At 43.5% G+C, this 11,601-nt stretch overlaps 1 protein-coding gene across 2 annotated transcripts in view; it reads right to left on the minus strand.

Moving 5' to 3' along the window:
- NCK2 (NCK adaptor protein 2) overlaps positions 1–11,195 on the minus strand; it is an 88,852-nt gene extending 77,657 nt beyond the window's left edge. Inside the window, exons 1-2 of one of the 2 annotated variants that reach the window (XM_037377057.1) lie at positions 10,931–11,195; positions 8,762–8,853 (exon numbers count right to left, since the gene is read on the minus strand). The gene's annotated coding sequence lies outside the window, so the exon portion shown is untranslated. The remainder of the gene's footprint in view (positions 1–8,761; positions 8,854–10,930) is intronic. The other variant, XM_037377056.1, reaches the window with a different exon arrangement.
- Positions 11,196–11,601: the final 406 nt, after the last annotated feature.

The following is an 11,601-nucleotide window of genomic DNA, read 5'->3' on the forward strand; positions in this document are numbered from 1 at the left end:
TTAATGGCAGACTGTTGGACAAGGGGCTTCATAACACAGCAGCTGGATGCCATTCAGCTACCTGATGGCCGCTAAGCCACTTGGAAAATGTGAATTAATCAGAAGACATGTATTTCTAAGGCAATGACCAGTGCCTCTCTGATACTACAAGGGAGCAGAAGGGACATGGGGGGAAGGAGATGGATTTGGATACTTTGAAAGAGGGAGTAGAGCAAGGGGCTGTGTGATTCAAGGCAATGTATGATGATCACTCTCACACAGCTGCAAGAACATACAGATTTCTCCACAGGACGGTTACACACATTAAGGTTAGCCTCCTGTAAATTTAAAATATTTTAAAATTATTGCACTGAAAACAACATAAAACCAATGTAAAACTCACAAGTTTTCTCAATGTGAAAATGCTTCTTTTTATTTAGTACAAGACGTTTATTGACTGAAACATGCGGGAGCCCACCCCAATACCCTAATGCAATGCCAGAGCATATCCATGAAAAAAAGAAAGTTTAAAACTATACAGAAATGCTGTATGCAAGGGTTCAAAAGTGTGGATAATCCATCCTCATTTGAGAAACTTCATCAATTGTATTTTTGAACATCACTTTTAACTGAAACGTTTTAGCCAAATCTTGCTCATTTTACTCCCAAAGTAGTGTAATCACACTAGACGGGATACAAGGTTTTCTTAAGTTTTATCTAATGATTTTTTTTATTTCCTGAAATATTCCTGCAATACAAATGGATTATAGACAACCCAAAAACATATACACTCACAATCAAGGCTATTCCCAATCCTAACTATGTACGATAAACTGCAAAATGGAAAAGGTGGAGGGAAAAGACTAACAAAGCCACAAAGCAGAGGTGATTGTCATTTGTCTAGATAACACAACAATCAAGGTATACACCAATTAAAAGTTCTTCTAGAATGAAGAGCAACTATTTACAGACTTTGAAAAATAAAACAGTATTTCCCTAAGAAAATCTAAAGGTCCATCTACATAACCACCAGAACTATGAACTATATTGATATCAGGTGCAAGTATTCTTACTGGGGTTTGGGGTTTTGATTGTTGTTGGGTTTTGGAGGGTTGGGTTTTTTTGGTTTTTCTTACATCTAGTAGGCACCACGATTTTAGAAGGACAGTGTCAGCAATTTAAACAACCCCCTGAAATCTGGCTGCTTAAAACCAGGCATAGTGTTTTGCAAGTTGTGCAGATCCCTTACATTCAAAAAGCCAGTCTCAGGAAAACGAGGCAGAAATGAGAGCCAAGGGCTGCTGCCAGTCAGGCCAGCAGCAGGCAGGTAAGGCTGACCAGCTGGGTGGCAGAGGGAGGTCACAGCAGACACGGCATGGGCTCACCTGCAGGCAGGATGGCTATGCCTGAGGGTCGGGATTTGAAAGGTAACACCTGATTCCCCCCACCTGGGTGGGATGAAAGTCGACCAGTGGACATGATTAAAGCTGTTTGATATCGCATTTCATTGTCTTGGGGTTTGAGCTGCCAGCAGTTTACAAGCCCTGCATTGCACTCCTACCAACACTTCCCCACATGGCTGTGGAGCACAGGAGTCCTGGGGGACACACAGTCCTTCCCTCATTGTTCATCCTTACCAGCTCCCTTGCCAAACACGTTCGGTTCACGCACTGAAAAACAATTTCTAAACTGCCAAATGCACCTGGAACTAGCAATGCCAAGCTGCTCTTCACACAGTCAACACGAAAAAGTATTTAGAATCACAAGTTAGTTAATGATTACCTAGCTGATCTATGCTGTATAGATAGATAGACGACTCCTAGGTTTTTCTGTAACTAAAGTGACTTGATAATACAGCAACAGGTGTTCTACTCAACCATGAGAAAAACTATCTTCTCTCCGGTGTAACTCCACCGTGATGCACCTGCATTCATGATTCACCAACATCAGCCTCAGGATTGCTATCTTTGAAGAATGAAACATTAAAAATTTTACTACCTGCTTAGCAAGCACTGTATAACCCAATAAATACCAAGCTGCATCTAATACTATGTCCACTTAGTAAAGTATGCCATTGCTGCAGAAGAGTAAGGCAATGTCCATTAATGTAAAAAAAAATGCAGTTACGTATGGTACCTTCTTTTAACCACGAGTATATTATCTCAAAGGAATCCAAATGACCAACTACTTAACCACTAAAATCATCCATCCGGAAAGAAGAAAAAAAAATAAAAATCAAACAGAACTGATACATCGCAAGGACAAGCTGAAAAAACTTTTATCATAGAAGAGTGAAACTAACTCTACTTGCACCATTAAACAATGTATTATAGTTAAAACACAGGGGGAAAAGAGTTTTAAAAATTGTTTATTTCAGTGATCTGCAGGAATATACCTAACTGCAAACCTCAATTCCGCCAAAACCAATATAACCCTCAATGCATTTAAGGGTTTTTTTTCTGCACCCTGTTCTAATTTTTCCTTTTCTCTGCTTTCATTTTTCTGTTTTAAATATTTTAAAATTAAACAACAAATTAAATCATTCCTTGCCTTTCCCATGACAAGCTAACTGCCTTTTTCCATCAACTTCAGCAGGCATTATATCAAGCACTGTCTGATCCACTCCTGTTCTTTAACACCTCAGTATCATCATTCATTAAGCAACGCTAAACTACTAGGAGTCCCAAAGACTTTGAGACTGATGATGATGTAATACACTATAGGTAGGTGTAAAGCAGGGGTCCTCAAACTTTTTAACCAGGGGGCCGGCGCGCGGATGCAGTGGCAGGCAGTCATCTGCGGCTGCTTGGTTTCCCCCCCAACTCCCGGCGGGGGGCAGGGGTGTCTGTAAATACCGGGGACTGGATTAGATTGAGGACCCTGGGGGGCCGTATCCAGCCCATGGGCTGTAGTTTGAGGACCGCTGGCATAAAGTATATCTGTAAAAATAGAACTTCTTCTGCAGACAGAAGTTCAACATGTAATTTAACATACATGTCACGACAAGTCAAAGAATGTCTAATCAAAAAAGAGTTGACCTGCAACCTAACTGTGGTTCTTGTCTTGAAAAAGATGTACTCATGGCTCAGCTTCATATTTTGTCAACAAGAGATACTCTTTCTAGTAAGACCACTAAGAATACTAAGCACTTGCCTGCATTTTCACAGGGCCACAGCAACAGCAGGAAAAGTTGGGATACAAAATAAAGAATGAACATTTTGGCAAAGCTACAACATTGTATCTTCCCGATGTTCCAGAGAGGCGAAAAGAGTATCTGAACAAAATAAACATCCAGGATCTCCTGTCAGCAAAACTAGGAAAGATCCTAAAGGAATACAACCATCAGTATTACAAGACAGGACTAATGACAGAAGGCACACATTGCTGCAAAAACATTACACAGACTTTAATAGTTTTCTGTCATAGGAGGTCTATAACATTTTGGTTCATTATGATTCCCCATGCATCCTTTAAGAGCCTCAGAGCTCATAAAAATGATGTGTCATATTTTGATACCTGCGCTAAACACAAGCTTTATTATTACCAGTGTTTAAACCCAACACAATCCACAAAGTCCTTGCCGAGATATCTGATTAAATTTCTAATATTCATGAACTAGAATTTTAATATTGAATGCTCAAAATGATTTAAGTCTTTTGATGTAACAGAACGTAAGTCATTCAGTGTCAAGTGGAAGGCAGATCCTTTATTATAGCATTAATTATTTGGGATATTAGCATTAATTTCTTTCTCTATTTGAATTAAATGGAATTCAAAACAGTGTGAATTTATGAATAGTCCAAACAATTATTTCTAGAATATCCCTATAGCGTTAGCAGAAAGATTGCCTACAGACCTGAAAATGTAAAAGAAGGAGATTGATCATTAATTTTTCTTTTAATATTTTTTCTGAAAGACAGGAAAGGTGAAGCTTAACATGTTTACACTCTAAATGGCTTATACCTTTTTTTGATGTAAAAATACATGTATTAATACCTATAAATGCCATCTACATATTTTTGTATTCAACATGCAGTGATTAAAGGAAAACACATTTAAGCAAGATATACCATACCCAATGTCTTTCACAACTGGAACAAAAACATTCTTAATTAAAACCACAAAGCTGCAGAAATAGAAGGGACTTTTTAAAAATTTCAGTACTCACTGGGAAAAATGCTATGTCTTAACTTACATTTCCAAAGTTGCTATATCCACAGGATTTCAAGGAGTTATGGTAAGAAGGACTAATTAAAGATACAAACACGGTACCTTTTTTCCCCAGCAGCTAAATGGTACCAATTTTTAATCCACTTAAGTTACAGCTATAGACAGACAATACTGCTAAGAAAAGTCATCCAGAACACAAAATAAACATTGCTCTGTAAAACTGCTCTTTGCAGATCATCTGAGTTAAGAGAGCGCTAGATACTGAATGACTGTAACCCAGCATAGCATTCCATACAAAACATACAAAAATCAATATTTACAGGGTTTTATCCAACTTTACAAGACTACTGTAGTCTGGTTAAACCAGAAACAGCTGTCCAACTGAAATTGCAACTTTACAAATAAACAACAGCCAAGGCTAAAAATAAGCCAAACAAACCATCTGTGCCACTGCCCCTGTTCACAGCCTATCTACACAGGTGTCAGCTCCTGTCCCTGCACGCCACAGCAGAACTACCATGGGGTGTTTGTATTGTCACTGACTGATAGCACTAACACAAAATGAAAAAAATCAGTGAATAAAGTGCCCACTTCTGACCTAAAAAATACTCTACACTTGTCCTTCTGGTTTTGCTGATGTTCTTATTAAAAACACTGAAAGCATCTAAAGCATACACATTTTTAAAAGTGACTGGATGAAGTCCAGCTACCTTTTTTCCTCTTCCACTAATCCAGCAAATAAACTTCCAGTCAAAAATTACCAATTAAATTTCCAACAAACACTAAATCAACTTAAAACAAAAACAGAAAACCAAAGGGCAGTTGTAAAAACAAATTGAAAAAACCCTGAACTCAAAATCAAGAAAAAGGCTACGGTAAGTTTTACTAAGCCAGGTGGCAGCGTGCATTTGCAGCAGCCCAAGTCTCCTGTGGTGGAATCCAGAATCCTTGACATGTCATCATTCAAGATCTGTCAAACTTGATAACACTCTGTGTGTGTCTGGAGGGACACCATCCATTCAGGGAAATGAATGTGTGATTTGTTGTCATGACAGCTATCAAAATTCAGCCCAAGAACATATCATACAGTCACGTATCTCTCCTTCTGCATTAAAAGGTTGAAAAATACTTTCCTTGTCATTCTCCAAAACAGCATTAGGATGTCAACTAAGAAGTCAACTCCCTTGGAACAAAGGTAGCCCAGGATGGCACTGGAAGCCAAGACAGACACACAAGGGATGTGGGACAAAGCAAGTGTGATGAATACACTGCTATTCTAAGAACAGGAAGGAAAAACCTTGCAGCCACACGGAGGGGGATGGCCCTATTGCACTAAATGAAGAGGTCAGTCCGATCGATGCTTGGGAGTCCTCTCCTCTGGTATCAGCACCAGGGTTTGCTAAACAGGAGGCTTAATTTATTGCAGTTTCTTGAAACATTTTATTAGTCCAGAACGCCCTAAAGAAATTTGAAGTAATACACCAATTTAACTCTCCATACACAGAGTATGTTTGAACAGGATTTAATGTTCCTCTTCTCTCCTAAACCTGTGAAGGGACTACTCATGAATGCTTCATTTTACTATATAGTTAACTAAAAACTTAATTGGTATACAGAAAGGATTTTTTCAGACAACTTAAATTTAATAAGATGGACATGTTAGAAAATCCCAATATATTCAATTTATAGTTTGCATGCTTAATGCACACCACCATTCCTTTCTAAACGTTCCCACCCTGCAAAGGATCTAGTCTCATTTTGAAGGAAAGGTTCTAAAACAGTGTTTAATGGCTTTTAAAAAGTAATATAAATAAGGACAATATAGTTAAATCAGAAGAGAAATGGACTAATATTTTTAAACAGCGTACTTTTATTTTCTTAAAAATAATTTTCTTAAAAAAAAATCTTAAAATGCTGCACTGCCAGCAGAACTCAGAATCCCACCCCAGCATGAGCAGAAAGCACTTGCTTTTGCTAACTCTACTCCTGTTCTCCTGCAGGGTCTGACTGCTCCTCTGTATTTGAATGGAGCCAATCCAGTGTAACCTGTAGGGAAAGACAGACCAGAGATAGCACTCAGCTAAAAGCAACTTCTCACACCATAGAGTGGACATGACCCTGCATCAGGAGGAGTGTCTGCAGACTCTAGCCTCTTGCTAAACTTCGGTATCCACTTTCACACCCATCACTTGTCCTTGTTAAGGCCCTCGCAAATACTCTGATCATTTCTAGAACACAAAAACTTCAAATGATTCACAAGGCTAAAATCTGCCTTTCTACCAAAGAAGTAATAATCTGAAGGCTTGCTCACTTATTTTTGGTTATCAATCCATTTCGGCTAAACAGTTGAGCCCTGGCACAGCAAACACTACCCACATCGCTTCCAAGGACCATGCATTACACACATTAGATACCTGCTAAAGTGACAGAGGAAGAAAGCACCCTACCTATCAAAACAGCACAACCTGCTGAAACAATGATAATGAGTTACCATCTAACTATATTTTTTAAAAAAATTAAAAATCTTCTTGGAAACAAAGTTTATATTTCATTTGATTAAGGAAAAAAAAAAAAAAAGAAGAAAAAAAAAAGTTGCCCAAGAAGGTTACTACCTGATTTTGTAAACATACTAAATATACTGGTTTTGTCTAATAAAGTTTCAGCTATACTCTATCTGTGGTATATCTCACTACCTATTTTTGCATCTATTTCTACAGTTGTGTGTACTCTGCAGACAGTAATTTCAATGAGTTTAGGAAAACTAGATCAAGTTTCTTCAGCCTAGATTAAAGACATGCCTGTATTGCATTGTATTTTGCATTTGTATTCTGTCATGACTGTAAGAGAGAAGCAACATTTTGGAGAGTTCAGGTATCTACCAAGAGTCCCAGCATGTTCACCCCACTGTCTGCCTCACAGAATAATCAATACTAGTTACATGTCACCATATTAATACTTGTTAATATGATCAGGACCAAAACCAGCACAACGAACCAGAGGCTCTTTCCCTCTGTAGAAGCCACAAAACGTGTTTCTATGACTTTGAATAAATACTAGCTACACCAGCATGCCTGAGCCTCCTCTCTAACAGATGTTCTTCTTAGCATGAGTATTTCTAAAACTTTACTGACATCAGGTTATTGTGCATAGCCGCAGTAACTTAAAATGCAATGGGTTGCTATTCTCAAATCAAGTTTTATTCCTCTGCACCTGATTCTTAAAATCTACAATACTCTATTAACGCTTAAAAACATATACTGCCAGGCCACCTCACTGCACACAAAGTTATTTATGCTGAGTATAAAATATGAACTCACTTCATTAATGGTGAGAAGCATATTCATTTGTTGCATCACATATATTTAATGGAATATAAAAGTATGTATTTAATATTTCAATGCACTTCCAATTTACTCATTTCATTAGTATTTATGAAACAATTAAGAATCCTTATGATGGGGGAAAAAAGATTACTCCAAGAAAAAAACCCAAACAACACTTGAAAGAACTACTTTACCCACCACTGAACAGAGCAACGGTTTAATTGGGCAGAACACCAACGACAACGTTATTATGAGGAAACTAATGGGCCTAATTGAATCCACAAGAAAAATTTAAATGGAACTATAGAAAACAGAAATAAGCTTAGGATTCCTGGGCTGACATTCATAAATTTGCAAAGCAAAACAAACAGAAAAGCCATTTTTCAAAACATGTAAGACACCAGGATCTCATGTAGTGTCTTTTTTCAGAAGACTGGACAATGGTTAAATTAATAGTACAAGCCTCAACTCCACTCTTTAGGAGGAAAAAACAGTGCTGCTTCCCACATTACAAACACCATCTCAGTTCTCTCTGAAGGTCTTCCACTCCAGGAACTAGTAAGAATTCTTGACTTTCACTCTGTGGAAACCATTGTTCTGCGATATTTCTGTATACCTAGTAAATACAAGGATAAAGTGTATTGTCTTTAAGTTTATTATTTCAGTAGAATTAGAAAGCAGCTTTCCTGCAGAGCACCTCAACTCTGCCTCTTCAACATACCAGATGACCTACTTCAGGGAAACAGTGTGTCCAGCAACGAGTGCCCAGCACCTTACCCCAGCTCTGACTAAACTGAAACATGGTAGGGTCTGGTTTCACAGTTTTCAGCTATTTAAAAACTCCTTCAAACATCTTCGATAAGTCCCCACCAGCAATCCCCCTTTCTCAAAACTGGGGGGGGGTGTGTGTGTGAAGGAGAATACCCAAGGCTTAGAAACCATCGGTCCCTTCATACAAGCAGGAAATATCTTCTAGAACATACGTTTCAGATTCAAAGATGCCTTGGTTTTGATTTCAAACCTGCAGCAAGTAAATTGATACAGCACCTGTCTCCATGAGTCTGGAAGCAGCTTTTATGCTTGAGGAGCATGAAAAACAGATACTCCAGGTAGTTTTGTTGCTGCTCAAGACCATGACCAGCAAACAAAGCTATATGGGAATAACTTTTTGAGTTGCTGCTGTTATAGTTGCTACTGAGAAAAGCCACAAGCACTGCAAAGGAGTAACATATCAACAGCCACACAAGGTACAAAAAACAAAGGATGGAAAAGAAGCAGACGCTACTGACCTTGTCCCTCTTCTTTAGCTGACATTAGACACAAGGTGACACATAAGATAGCAAATACCTTTCCTTATGCTCCCACACAGCTAGCCAGGAAACTATAGAAGGAGAGAGAGGAAGGGGAGATAAGTTCCCTTTCCACTGCAGTAACAAGCCAAAGGCTGACATTCTGAATTTATCATATATTCAGTAGCCAGGACACAATGAAGAGAATCATCCAGACAATCAAGGACTAGGTCTGCTGTTGGTTTTGGAAAAATATAGCAAAAGAGATTTTGTGTATCGTTATATCACTACAGCAATCGGAAATGCAATCTGGTAGAAGCAAAAGGCCAATACAACTGCTAATGTTGCAATGACAGAACGACAGCAATGAGAGCTAACATCAAAACAAGTCTGTATCTGTTTCATGGCCTATATAAAATATTTGCTAATTACACGCTTGATTTTCATGGTACAGGTGCCTTCCATCTCTGTATTTATTCACTGTTCCCAGAAGTGACATCTTCCGTCAAAGTCTCAAGAAGCAAGCCTGTTATGAAGACAAAGCGATCTGCTTAACTGCTTAAAATTACTTTGGTCAGACAGAGGATTTAGATTTTCAGAGTTGTGAAATCAGTATTTCTAAGAAGCAACAACATTATTTTACTTCAGGAGTCATAATCCTAAAAATGAAAACACAGTACCATTAACATCATTTAAGTGGTGCAGACTGCTTCAGATTCCTAAAAAGCAGTGGCCAAACAAGTACTTTCAAACAAATTTTTCATAAGCTCCTACCCAGTGAGCCCTTTCAAATTCCTCCATATTAAGTTACCAGTCCAAACTCCCAGTGACACAAACCACGCGTGGTTAGGCCATGAAAATTTGTTTTTACAAAGGGCACTGCTGCCTTTCACCAAAGAGAAGTCTAATTCTGCTACATTGAGCTGCTGCAACAGTAGCAGCACCTTCCTCAGAAACAAATCCTGCTTCACTGGGAGGGGAAGAAACACGGTTCAGAGAGAACGTTTTACATTCTTGCCGAGGTTCAGTCAGCATCCAAGTTTTAAAGTAACAAAAGAACAAGACAGTTCCGAGTTAAAACACTACATGGAATTCACGAAATAAACCCGATGCAGGCACAGGGCCACATTTCTGTGAAAATACCAGCCGTGGGAGACGTCCACATCGGAACCAGAGTCGAGCGGTGCTCACCATCAGCCAGTCGCGGGTCAGACCTGAGCTACGAACCCGAATCCCGACACGACAACTTTATCTGACGCGGGCCACAGTGCCAGCCTGCCGGCAAGGGCAGCTGGTGGAGCAGGCGCGCTTTTAATTAAAAGCGGGATGAAAAGACTTACAAACTTCGATATTTTTCCTCCCCAAACATCCCGGGATGCACTTTACTCAACAGTCACTATACGAGGTTTAATTTTACCTTGTATTTTTCTTTTTTTTTTTTTTTTTTTTTTATTAGCTTTATGTCCTTTAACCAACATCGCCCATCGACCGGGGGGGGCGTATTGCACCGCGCTCCTCAGGAAAAACCCCGGCCTCAGCTCTAATAAAGTCGAAAGCCGGGAACGGAAAGAACGATGAGGGGGCCCGGGAGGCCGCGGTGTCCCCGGCCGCAGCCCGATGTGACCGCCCGCCGGTCCCCGCGCTCCGCACCGCGGCCGCTCCCGCCCGGGAAACTTTCCGGTTGCGCCGCGGTCCGGCCGGCAGGCGCTGCCCGCCTTCCCCGCCGCCGGGCCCGCCGGCTGCCCCCGCGCCCGCCGGCTACGCCGCCTCCGTTCGCCCGCCGGGCCGGGCGCGGAGCCCCGCGGAGGGGCGGGGGTGTCCCGGCCCGCAGCCGCCCCCCGGCAGAGCGCCGGGTGGCACAAAGCGGCGGCTGTCACACACACGCACACACAAGAGGCAACTCGGGAGGATGAGGAGGAGCCGCCCCCGATACCCACCCCCCCCCACCCCCCCCCGCAGTTGGACGTGGCACACAAACACCTTCCCCCCTCCGCCGCCCCCGGCAGGTACCAGCCCCCCCCCCGGGGCGGCGACGGGGCCTCGGCCGCCCAGGTGACACCCGCCCCTCCCCCGCTCCCGGCGGCCCTTCCCCCCCGCCGCCCCCCGCGGCCGCCACAAGTTTACGGCGGGCCCCGGCTCCATCCCCGTCCCGCCCGCGGCCGCGCTTACCTCCGGCCCGCCGGCCGGCGGGGAGCGGGGCGGGCGGCGGCGGCGGTGGCGGGGAGGCTCCCAGCCCAGGCGGGCTCCGCTTCTTTGTCTCCTCGGCGGCGGCGCCCGCTCGCTCCCCCCTCCGCTTCGCTCTGCCCTTCCCCGGGCGGATGCGGGCCGCGTCCTCCGAGAGGGGCCGGCTGGCTCCCCCCCTTCCCCTTCCTCCTCCTCCTCCTCCGCTCCACGCCGGACGCGTCCAAGGCCCCGGCCCTCGGCGGCGGCGGCTCCGCTCCTGCCTCCCCTCAGTCAGCCTGCTGCGCCCGGCGGCGGCGGCCCCTCCCCCGCCAACCGCCCGCCCCCCCCGGCACAGGCACAGCCCCCGCCCCCGCCCTGCCCTTCCTGCCGCTGCCGCTGCCGGGATCGCGCGGGAGGAGCTCCCCGGACTCCCCCTCGCCCGCCGGGAGGGCCGCCGCTCCCCCCGCCCCGGCGCAGCGCTGGAAGGCCGGGCAGCGCCGGGCGGATCCCTCCGCTCCGCGCCGCCGGGGCTGGGGCAGCGGGCGCTGTGCCTGGCGGGAGCGCCCTGACGGCCCCCCGCACCCGTCCCCCTCAAGCCCCGGGAGACCCGGCACTCCCGGTAAAGCTCCCCCGCTGGGAGCGGAAGCGGCCGGGGAAAGTACTGGCGAGCGCTTAAA

Source organism: Falco rusticolus, chromosome 2, assembly GCF_015220075.1.
Source record: "Falco rusticolus isolate bFalRus1 chromosome 2, bFalRus1.pri, whole genome shotgun sequence".
NCBI lineage: Eukaryota > Metazoa > Chordata > Aves > Falconiformes > Falconidae > Falco > Falco rusticolus.